Source organism: Pantherophis guttatus, chromosome 3, assembly GCF_059756535.1.
Source record: "Pantherophis guttatus breed Tessera chromosome 3, ASM5975653v1, whole genome shotgun sequence".
Classification (NCBI taxonomy): domain Eukaryota; kingdom Metazoa; phylum Chordata; class Lepidosauria; order Squamata; family Colubridae; genus Pantherophis; species Pantherophis guttatus.
The window spans coordinates 163,580,822-163,593,183 of record NC_142065.1 but is presented as its reverse complement, the minus strand read 5'-3'; positions in this window follow the sequence as shown (position 1 = coordinate 163,593,183).

Sequence of the window (12,362 nt, the reverse complement as noted above, 5' to 3'; positions counted from 1 at the left end):
TAATATAGTCCATGGAAGAATTTATATATTTTTGATGCCTAGCAGGCTTTCAGGTGATGACTAAATATCCACATCTAATAAGACTTTAAAAGGCCTTGGCTAAAACCTGTAGTAACAGAGAAAGCCCATTAGGGGTCACTGCTTCACTTTATATAAAATATTTTGCTTATTTCGTATTGCACATTTCTTAACAAATTCTTTGAACTGCAGTTTTCTCCTTTACTACAGTTTTAATACAAAAACAGAATCGTTTCCCTCAAATAAATCCAAAAGGGCAAGCTTGCACCTCCAGACAAGGGCATTAGGGTAAACAGAGAAATTCCATTAATGTGGTCTACTTGGGAACAAAAAGTGAATGATGATCCAAGCTAAGGTTTAAGGTCTAGGGCCCTTTTCAACAGTAGTTCTGGAAAATTAGAAAATCTATCATTGATTAGGATGTAAATAAGAAATCAATACATAATTGAAAAACCATTAAAGTGCACTTGCTGAATGTATGAAATTTCCACAATCTATCCCACCTTGTTTGAAGATTCCCAGTGATGGGAATTGCCACTTCTGGACCCAACAAGTCTACTGCCCAATTACTCTTAATGACAGGATTTTATTTTAACATTGTCAGAATCTACGTTCTTGTAATTTAAGACCATGATTCCATATTTGTATTCTGTTAATGGAAAATACAGTAAGTTGTGGCCTTCTATGTGGCACCTTTTTAGAAGAATGCTATATCATCCCAATTTGGTAACTCTTCTCAATGCAAACATACATATTGTGTTTTTCTCCAAAGAACTTAGTCTGTGGCGGTTTGATTTTCTTTAATGCCTTCTTTAGAACTAGGTGTGTCTCACTATGCTATTCACCTCAGTAGCTCTGAGAATTTCATGTATTTTACTTTCATCAGAGGTGGTATTTGCTATAAAATGACAGGAAAGTTATTCCTGGGAGAAATTCCTAAGTAACACATAAGTCTCTGAAAGGAAACAGAATGCTGCTTTGGTCCAGAATTGTATAGCTGCCAATACAATTCACTAGATTTCTTAACTACTACCACCATTTAATCTCTTTATTCATAGAGGTTTTAAGTTCATGTCAGTTATTTGCTTCTGGTCTGTCTGCTCGATTGCTTTCTTAAATCACGAAATTGTGAGTTTTAATTCTGCCTTAGACAGGAAAAGCCAGCTGGGTGACTGGGCCAATCATTCTTAGCCCAACTCACAAAGTTGCAGTTGTGGAGAAAATAGGAAGATGTTTGTCATCTTGAATTATTTACAAAAATAACAAAGACGGGATTTAAAAAGTCGTTTTTAAAAATAATTACTTTTTTCTAAAATTTAGTGTAGAATTTTACAATTGGCATCAAAACATTGAAAACCAGCTGTGTTATAGAGTAACAATGAGGAGGCATTCTGATGTTCTGCAGTTATTTTTAACTATAATTTCCACAATCTCTATTAGTCATGCTGGTTGGGTCTGACGGAATTTACCAATTTTGAGATTACTAGGTTTCCTCCTTTGCTCTAATCTAAACTCATAATCTAAAGCAGTCACACACAGGATGCATTCCATTCGGTAGCTAAAATATATATCATGTATCATGTTTAAGAGTTACTGATCCCGGCCATGCAAAAAACCTTTTAAGGTACCTCAGATCATAGTAATATATAGAAAATCAGTTGACTTAAATGGATCCTCCAAGTCTGTTTAAATGCATGTTTGTGTCACAGCTGTGTAATGTTTCTAAACACATTTCAGGTGGATAATACATTTCATAAAAACAAACCAATGGCATTAGTGTTTTTAAAGGAGGTTGGAATACCTTACTAGATACAACAGAGAGCTTTCTCATGAGAACCAAGGTCATCTCCACGGGTAACGGATAAGGTTAGGGAAGGAGTGCCTGGAGAGCCTGCCAATTGACCTAATTGACCAAAAGTTGTGACCTTGGGGATGGGTTTATTTCCTATTTTAATTTTACTGAAACAGTGGAAAATATTTAGAATTGGTTTTCCTTTAATCCTTGCCAATATGATGTACTCAATAAAGAAGATCATTTAGAAACAGTTGTGATTGCTTGGCTTCATTAGTCATAACCTTGACACTAGGATTGTGGCAGCAGGTACAGCTTGCACTAATAAAGAAGTGTCATTTGAAAAGAAAGTAGGAGGAGATAGGAGGAGATCTATTTGATACATGCATAAATTTGGAACAGGCAAAACGAGGTTGTGGGGGGAAGAATGCCCAGAGAAATCCTGAAATAGGACAATGGGTAACACTTTAGCAATTATAATCAATAGCTCTGCCAGAAACCTGTTTTCAAAAAATGAACCATATCATTTAAGCCAGTCTGATATATTTCAGCATGGTCAGCCATCTCTGAAATGGGCTTCTATTTTTGGAAGATAAAGTAGATAACATTTCTAGAATATTTGATGAAGAAAAACCTTTAAAAGCAGCATGTCCTTAGCTTCAGTTTTCTTGCTGTCAAAATGTATTAATGCCACAGTTTTATCTGTACCTAGAGTTAAGCAGGATGTAACAAATTCTTTATTACATTAAAGATTCCTGTGTAATAAAACACAGACTCTGACTGGGTAGATCAGGGAAGAGTGACGAGGAATAGTCTTGAGAATGTTATCTGGGAGGAGTTTGATGCTGTGACTCCCGATGATGTGGACAGGATTTTGGGGAGACTTAGTGCGGCCACACATGTTTACTGGACCCGTGTCCCTCCTGGTTGGTACTGGCCTCCCGGGAGGTTACACAAGGCTGGCTCCAGGGTGTTATCAACGCTTCATTGAGTGAGGGTCACTTCCCCACGGCCTTGAAAGAGGCGGTGGTGAGGCCTCTCCTCAAGAAGTCGTCCCTGGATCCGGCAATATTGGCTAACTATCGTCCTGTCTCCAACCTTCGCTTTCTGGCGAAGGTTGTTGAGAGTGTGGTCGCGCGACAGTTTCCGCAATTCCTGGAGGAAACATCCTATCTGGATCCGTTCCAGTCTGGTTTCAGGCCTGGGCACAGCACGGAAACGGCATTGGTCGCGTTGGTTGATGATCTCTGGAGGGCTCGGGACAGGGGTTGCTCCTCTGTTCTGGTCCTGTTAGACCTCTCAGCGGCTTTTGATACCATCGACCATGGTATCATGCTGCACCGGTTGGAAGAGTTGGGGATGGGGGGCACCGTGTTACGGTGGTTCTCCTCCTTTCTCTCCGACCGGTCGCAGTTCGTGTTGGCAGGGGGGCAGAGGTCGACCTCGAGGCCTCTTATATGTGGAGTGCCTCAGGGGTCGGTCCTCTCGCCCCTCCTGTTCAACATTTATGTGAAGCTGCTGGGCGAGATCATCCGTGGCTTTGGGGTGAGATACCATCAGTACGCTGATGATACTCAGCTGTACATCTCCGCCCAGGCCACCCCAATGATGCCCTTGAAGTGATGTCCCAGTGCCTGGAGACTGTACGGATCTGGATGGGGAGGAACAGGCTCAAGCTCAACCCTTCCAAGACTGAGTGGCTGTGGTTCCCGGCATCCCGATATAGTCAGTTGACTCCATCACTGACTATTGGGGGCGAGTCTTTGGCCCCCACAGAGAGGGCTCGCAATCTGGGAGTCCTCCTGGATACGCAGCTGTCCTTGGAGGAACATCTGACGGCTGTAACCAGGGGGGCCTTTTGTCAGGTTCGCCTGATCCGCCAGTTGCGGCCCTTTCTTGATCGGGATTCCCTGTGCACAGTCACTCATGCCCTCGTGACCTCTCGCCTTGATTACTGTAACGCTCTCTACATGGGGCTCCCCTTGAAGAGCACCCGGAGGCTCCAACTGGTCCAGAACGCAGCAGCGCGGGTAGTGACGGGAGCAGCATGGCGCTCCCATGTAACACCGCTCCTGCGCGAGCTGCACTGGCTCCCAGTGGTCTTCCGGGTGCGCTTCAAGGTGTTGGTTATCACCTTTAAAGCGCTCCATGGCATAGGGCCTAGCTATCTCTGAGACCGCCTGCTGCCACTGACGACCTCCCATCGACCCGTGCGCTCCCACAGAGAGGGCCTCCTCGGGGTGCCATCAGCCAAACAATGCAGGCTGGTGACCCCCAGGGGGAGGGCCTTCTCTGTGGGGGCTCCCACCCTCTGGAATCAGTTGCCCCCTGAGATAAGGAGAATCCATGACCTCAGTGCCTTCCGCCGTGCCCTTAAAACCTTCCTTTTCCAACAAGCCGGGCTGGCCTAATTCTTTTTAAGTGTTTTTAATTGTTTTGTTTATTGTTTTAATTAATGGGGCCAAATTTATATATATATTTTAATATTTGTATTTGATGTTTTTATTTGGCTGTTCACCGCCCTGAGTCCTCAGGGAGAAGGGCGGTATACAAATTCAAAAATAAATAAATAAATAAATAAATAAATAAATAAATAAATAAATAAATAAATAAATAAAACGGAACCTGTCTATTTGATTTTTTTATCTATCTGTCTGTCTAGGTTTTATTTTGGGGGGATCCTCAGTTTTTCCCTTCCATGGTAAATATTTAATCTGGCTAATAATGCGTAATACGGGAAATAAGAACTTCTGTGGCTGCTTGTGGCCAGTTACCACATGGCACATCGTGCCAGTGCTGCTGCTAACGGCAGGATGCAGCATGGCTCATCGCACCATTGCCACTACTCACAGCAGGAAGCCACAAGGTGTGTTGTGCTGGTGCCGCCACTCATGGCAGGAGGCTGTGTGGTGTGTTGCGACATTGCATGTGCAAGCAGTAACACTGGTGCGATGTGCTACCTGGTGTCCTGCCATGAACAGTGGCACTGGTAAAATGCACCATGTGGTGTCTGGCCACGAGCAGACAGAAGCGGCCACAGAAGAAGTCAGGCAGTGGCATGACAGGTGCCGAGGCATGGGAGGCCTGGCTGTGGCGGTCCTAAGGTAAGCATATATGGGGCGCATGGGGCAGCTCCATCCCCCACCCCCACCCTAGCTTGATTTTTACTCATGCGCCTTGCCCCATCTCATACAACCCAGTGCTTAACTAGGGCTTATTTGGGGGGCTTATAGTAGGCACAGGCATGAAAATCTGTCTAGGGCTTATTTTTGGGATAGGTCGTATTTTTGAGAAAACATGGTACTCTAAAATCATCTATCAAAAATAAAGTTATGCTTTATGGGATAGTGGGTTGGTGTAGCTGAAAATTTTGAAAAATTGGTTGTCAAATATTATGTTTGTTTGTTTGTTTGTTTGTTTATTTATTTTATTCGGCTTATATGCCGCCCTATCTCACAATGGACTCAGGGCAGCTCACAACAATAAAACACAAGCCACAATAAAAAGTTTACATAGTTATACAAGTTTAACATGCTAATGAGCAGGAAAATGCATAACAAGAGCAATAAAACAATTACTTTGCATCATTTTCTAGAGTAAGCACATTTCCATGGTGTGCTTTTAGATCCTTGAATGGTGAGAACTTCCCTATGATAAGACTATCCAACATATGTGACATTTATATCTTTACAGGGCTGGTCCAAATAGCCCTGACTGCTTAATGACCTATTCATGCAACCAGCCGTTATTATTTCTTGGACAAATGTGGACTAACCTTGTTTTTGAAAATCCACAAAAGAATTGCCAAACTTTAGCCCCAAAGGACATCTTGGCCTTGGAATATTTTAAGTGCAGAGGGTATAGTTGTCCTCCTTTAGAAATAGAACAATTTGAATAGTGTTTACTGTATGGTGGGCAGTTGCTAAGAGAGTAGTTAAATGTGTTTTCTATAAAAGGGATTTAGGAAAGGTGATGCCTAGATATTTAAAAGAGGTATTGCTCAATTTGTTGGGCATGAATTGTCTGTCTGTGTTTAGTATTACTTTTGCCAAAGACTACTACCTTCTTTTATTATAATTTATTCTCAGTTTTTCCCTTCCACAGTAAATATTTAATATGGCTAATAATGTGTTATACAGGAAATAAGGACCATGGCATCAGCATAACATTAACAGAAATATTCTGTCCATTAAGTGAAGGGGAGAAAAACATTGTGTCTTAATGGACACTACAATTATCATTGATATATAAGTTTAATAATCAGGCAGCAAGTAAACAGCCTGTTTAACTCCTCTCCAATAAAACAGGGTCTGACAAGGACCTGTGTGGGCTTATTCTGGCTGTAATGTTACTATGTAATTCAATTATTAGTTTGAGAAAGTGCTTGTAGATAACTGTCCTGGCTAATTTCTCCCAAAAATGAGACCTGTCAAGGGAATGAAAGAACAGATAAGGTCAATAAAAGTGATATAGAGCTGTTTTGTATACTTATTGGTATATTTAAATAAGGAATTTCAAAGTGGCACAAAAAGTAAGAGGAATATTTTCCTTCCATTCAACCATGTCTGATTCTACCAAGACCCAAGAGTTATTTCTGAGTTATTTCCTTTATTATTCCTCACTTATAGATAAAATATGGTCAAACTAAAGCAATTATTCACATCACTATAAATAAAATTCTGGGAAGAGCCAATTTCACATTCTTTCTCTCAACTACGCTTCTCTGTCTTTTTTCCCTCTGGAATGTAGCCCTTCCCTTCTGAGAATCCAGATTTACAATCTTCTAGTTTCTAACCTGATGTCTTAACCACTGGACCAAATTGGTTCTCATTGAACTACGTATATTTCTCAAAGTAAAAGTGTTTTACATACTCTCTGAAAAAGAAACACTACCACAACAAAAACCATTGATGTTCAAACGGTAGCAACATCTCTATTTTTGAGTGAAGTAATAAAAGAAGTATGTCTATGGCAGAATAAACCAATATACATACACATAACTTTTTCCAGCTTGCCTAGACATACGTGCCTGGATAGAAGCATATAATTTCTTTCTAGGCGAAGTTCTATCTTTTGCATGAGCAAGAAGAGGCTCATTCTGCTCATGTATAATAGAAAGGCATCCATTTCATCCAGCTGCTTTGTTATTTTGTGCAGCATGAGTCACAAGAACAGAGCACAAGATTAGTAGGTGGAACTGATTATATAGGACCTTTATTTACCTGTTATGCAGCTGCCTAGGTGGAACTGATTATATAGGATCTTATTACCTGTTATGCAGTTGCCTAGGAAAGGAGCAAAAAGGCCCAGGTTACAGAAAGTCACTAAGGATGAAAGACCTAGTGATAGGAAAAGCTTGGTCTTTTAAAATGCTCTATAATATTTTCAAATGCTGTTCCTTATCATTCTTACTGAAGAGAAAGAAATGGAAAAAATAATATTGAGGATGTCAACAAGTGAAGGTATGTTTAGATTCAGTTTGAGTTGTTTTCCATGCAATCTTGCTCAATCCATGAATATTGTAAACCACGAAGATTTTGCATCTCTATACCTATTCTAAGGTAAACATAAGAAAAATCAGTGTAGTGATTGCCATCTTTGTGTATGTGCATGTGCATGCATGTAAGGAAGCATTCCATTTCTGGAGCTAAACAAATGTATTGTCTACTGTACTGTATATACTATATCTATGTACATAGAAACTTCTGTATTCTGGAATATAAATAACAGACTTTCCAGAGGCATCAGGTGGATGAATTAAAAAATCAAGATGGCAACTGTAGCCACATAATTGAAGTTCTGTTGCTTTTTTTGTCACATAAAGATACTTTTTTTGACACATAGACTACCATAGACTTCCACAACCTGAAATGTGTTTGGAACGTTCTGAAAAGACAACAGTAACTATAATTCCTAGGCCTCATGATTTTATATACAATGGTATTTACTTCTATACAAGACATACTACAAAAATTATTATTTAGATCAATCTGTTTATCACCTCAAAATTAGTTTCATTAAATTGTTATTCTGATAGCAAAAGAAAGGGCAGAAAAGCAAAATGGACAGAAACTGGGATATGTAATCCAACAAATTATAATTTGAGGAAGTGATAGGTAGCTATCTATAAGAAGGTGTTGCTACCTATAAGAAACTCTGCTAAAGAGGAATTATTAAAGAGAAACAGCTGATCATCTCATTCTTTTCTAGTTTATAAACTAGGACAAATTTGACCTTGAAAGATAATTGAATAAGTAATCTGATATTGACAAAGGAAATAAGTTAATGTAGACAATTTTGCTAAAGTGTAACCAGAGCATACAGCAAGCCCACTTCTTCTCCATAATTTAATTTTCCCTTAAAGATAACGTTTTACTAATTATATTTATTTGAAAGTTTTGATCCTGACGTCCTTTCATTTAAGTGTATGGTGATGCTCATTTAAAACAGAGTATAAAGGAAACTCATTTACTAAATGCAGTCTTGAAGGTTTGCTTTAGGTAAAGCACAGCAATCATGGAAGAACCAATTAAGCAGTTAACTCCATAACCCCACATCTACTCCAAGTAGACTCCTATGAGATGAGACAATTTTGTTCAGACAAAATTAAAGAATTGGATTTCAAACTTTGGCAAGGACAAAACTGCGGCTCCTACAGGCGGTAAAATTGTGCTTGAGAAAAATGTAATTGGAAAATATAATACTAGAAGAAGCAGGACATGGGGAAATACCAGTATTAATTCTATGTCATAAAAAAATATAGCATGAGAAAAATTGCAGAGATATATATGATAGAGTGCCAATTTCCATGTAGCCATCGAGAAAATCATTTGACATGAATTTGCTCAAAGAACTAAAAAACAAACAAAAAAAAGTAATGAATCATAATCTTTTGTCATAGCATTTTCTGCCTAGCTATACGTGTCATATTCTCTGTGATTCTTAACAGTTGAAACATTTATTTCATTCATAATGAAATAAATCTCATTATGAATAGAAATCAGGGTCCATACTTCTTAACAGTGGCCATTCTAATTTAAATAAGAAGCTGATTTTTAATGATAAAAAATTGGTCCATCTAGCTCTCTATTTGTTGACAGTGGCTGACAGCTAATTATCATGGATTAAGACAGAGCTGCTTCTCAGATACACATGAGCCTATTCTATATTGTATTAGCTAAAATACTTCCATATAAACCCACTTCCTTCTGCCAGCATCATTATAATGATATCAGTTTCTGCAAATATCTTTACATTATGTGATGTCTGCTGCAGGAATACCTTAACGTGTAGAGCTGAATGCATGTTGGCTTCAACATAAGTAGGCAAAAACATGCTACTACTCTTCTTAGTCCTCAATTTACGACCACAATTGAGCCCAAAATTTCTGTTACTAAATGAGACATTTGTTAAGTGAGTTTCGCCCATTTTACAATCTTTCTTGCCACAGTTGTTAAGTGAATCTGGCTTCCCCATTGACTTTGCTTGACAGAGGTTTTCAAAAGATGATTACATGATCCCAAGACATTGCAACGATCATAAATATGAGTCAGTTGCCAAGCATCTGAACTTTGATCACGTGACCATGAAGATGCTGCAACGATCAGAAGTTTGAAAAACAGTCATAGGTCACTTTTTTCAGTGCCATTGTAATTTTGAACAGTCACTTAATGAACTGTTGAAAGTTAAGGTCTACCTGTATATAGAGAAGGGCAAGAAAAGACACCTAGCCTGGCTAGATGGCTCAGTGGCTAAGACACTGAGCTTGTTGATCAGAAAGGTCGGCAGTACGGCAGTTCGAATCCCTAGTACAGGTCTCCTGTGTGAGCAGGGGGTTGGACTAGATGACCTCCAAGGTCCCTTCCAACTCTGTTACTGTTACTGTTACCTCTTCTCCTGATCTTATGAAGCAAGTAGCATGATGTGCGAGGAAATTATATTTCTGTTATCCTGAATGATGAAGGTCGATAAAAACAATCAATATTTTGAATTATGTTCAGAAGCAAATTGGTGATCAATATATCTTACACAATTGATGTAACATGATCCCTTGGACAAGAAGATCCAACATCACCTTGGACCTCATGAATGGTATATCAGCCTCAGCTGATTAAAAGTGCCACCTGGATCACTAAAGTGTAAATCCAAAGCCAGGAGTGTCTTTAAAGTGGATTCTTTTGGTGCAATACTACTTTAACCAAAATATTTTTGTGATTTTTAAGATACTGTATATTGTATTTATATATCAATCCATCTTCGCTGAAGTACAGTACTGTCTTATGCACACACTTTGAGTTTCTCTCCCAGAGCTCACCTGTCTTTAATATGGAACACTTTAGAAGTGAGATGCTTACCAATTTTTAATATTTGTATTCATATTCCAACACATCCTTCATTAATTGCGGAGATAGTCCTATGCCTATCACCAAAACTGAGTCCCAAATTTCTATTATTAAGCAAGGAGGTTGTTAAGTAGGTTTTGCCCTATTTTAAGATCATTTTTCCTCATAGTTGTTAAGCAAGTCACTGCAGTTGTTAAGTAAATGATGTAGTCTTAAAGCAAATCTGGCTTTTCCCATTGGTTGTAAGTCAAAGACTACCTGTAATGGCTAGACTAGATGTTCTGTCCCCGTCTCACACACGCACACGAACAGTCAGCCAGGAGTTAAATAAAACTTGCAGACAATAAATTCCTTCGATAACAGGATTGGCAGCAACCCAGTAGCTGTTTGCCAAGAACTTTCCTCACAGAGAACCAAAACAAATACACAAAGCCACAGAATTGTCAAGTCCAGTCCTTATTAAATCCAAGGCAGGCAGATAAAGTAGTTTCAGAGATACAATGCAACTCGCTAGTTGTTTAGTTTTCTCTGTCACACAGAGCCTGAATGGCTACCACACCCACTTTTATCCCCTATGGGGTGTGGTCCAGTGACTCAGCTTAATCTCTGGCATGCCTCCTTTTCTGCTGCGTGCGCTTGTCTCTCTGACGCTGGCGTGGATCCAGCCAAGACTTATCTCCGTCACTGTCCGACTACGACTGCTCGGCGATACCTGGCTCCTGGCCAATCTCTTCTCCTTCGGGAGACACCTGAGGCATTGCCAGAGAGGAGGGTCCTGGAGAGGAAGGCCTGCCCAACTCCTCTCCTTCACTTTTGGAGCCTTCTCCTCCGATAAGACGGGCTCGGGGGTCGGAGTCACAACACTAGAATTTGAGTAGAATAAAAGGAAGGAATAGGAATAAAACTTTATTACGGTCATCGACCAGCAATAGACATACAATAAATTAAAAATAATTCTGACATTAATCGTGAATAACATCTCTGTTATAAAAATACATGATCTCAAACCTAATTTACATGCGTGTAAGTATGTGGGTAAATATATTGTTATAGATCTCAAAAAATTGACACTGGTTGATATTATAATTTGGTAACCAATTTTTTTCTTGTGGACATTGCAGCGACACAGAATTTTGCCACTGCACGCGTGGTAGCCAGATTAGAGTCTTGGAGGAGAAAGCCTACATAAAAGTCATCTGTCCTCCCTGGCAATCTCTCTAGTAAGGGGAGAATGTATATTGACCTACATACTCTGTATAACTCACAGTACAATAAAACATGTGAGAAGGGCGGTATATAAATTGGATATAAAATAAAAAAATAAAATAAAATATCTTCGACTTCTCCCTTTCCACATATGCATACCCGTTCTGCTATTATTTAAACAGGTGGAGATTTTGCTCTTTAATATCTACATTCCCCAAATCAATAAGAATAATTTGATCAACAAGATTTGGGACGACATAGAAGATTTTATCCTGGGCTGCTTAGATAAATACCCTACAGCAGCAATAATTTTTTTTGGGGGGGGGACTTAAACGCTAGGATGGGCCCAAACGATCAAGCATTATTTAAGCAATTTAAGATCCATTATGATGAGAATGTACCAGGAGAACCCCTGCATCCCAGACAATTTAAAGACACTAAGGCAAATCGGGCAGGACTGTGTGTAAGACAGATGACTGTACGCTTGGACCTTTGTATCCTGAACGATTCCACTTGGGGTGACTACCCAGCAGACTATACTTATCAGGGAGCAGGAAGAAAATCCACAGTTGATTACTGGATACTGGATAATATCATACGACCTCCTGAAGTTCTTGCAGAAGATGGAGATAGACTCGCGTCTGGAAAGCAATCACGATTAACTTATCCTTACTCTTACATTACACCAGAAATTACTAAGGGTTGGCTCAATCTACCTACCCAGATTAGAGAGCTAAAATACCCAAGTAAAAATTAAATGGACCGAGAAAAATGCAAAGGAAGTTACTAAATGGATGTTAGCTCCAGAAACCATAGAATTACATACATCTTTACTAAGAAATAAATCTGAAGGACCATACTTAGAGGAGTTTGAAACTTTAATTTAAAATTTGAAATCGGTTCTCACTAAGAGAATACTAGCTCACTACAAAAATCCAGTTTTAAAGAACAAAAAATGGTTTGATAGATTGATAGAGATTGCGTGCAATTAAAAAGAATATATA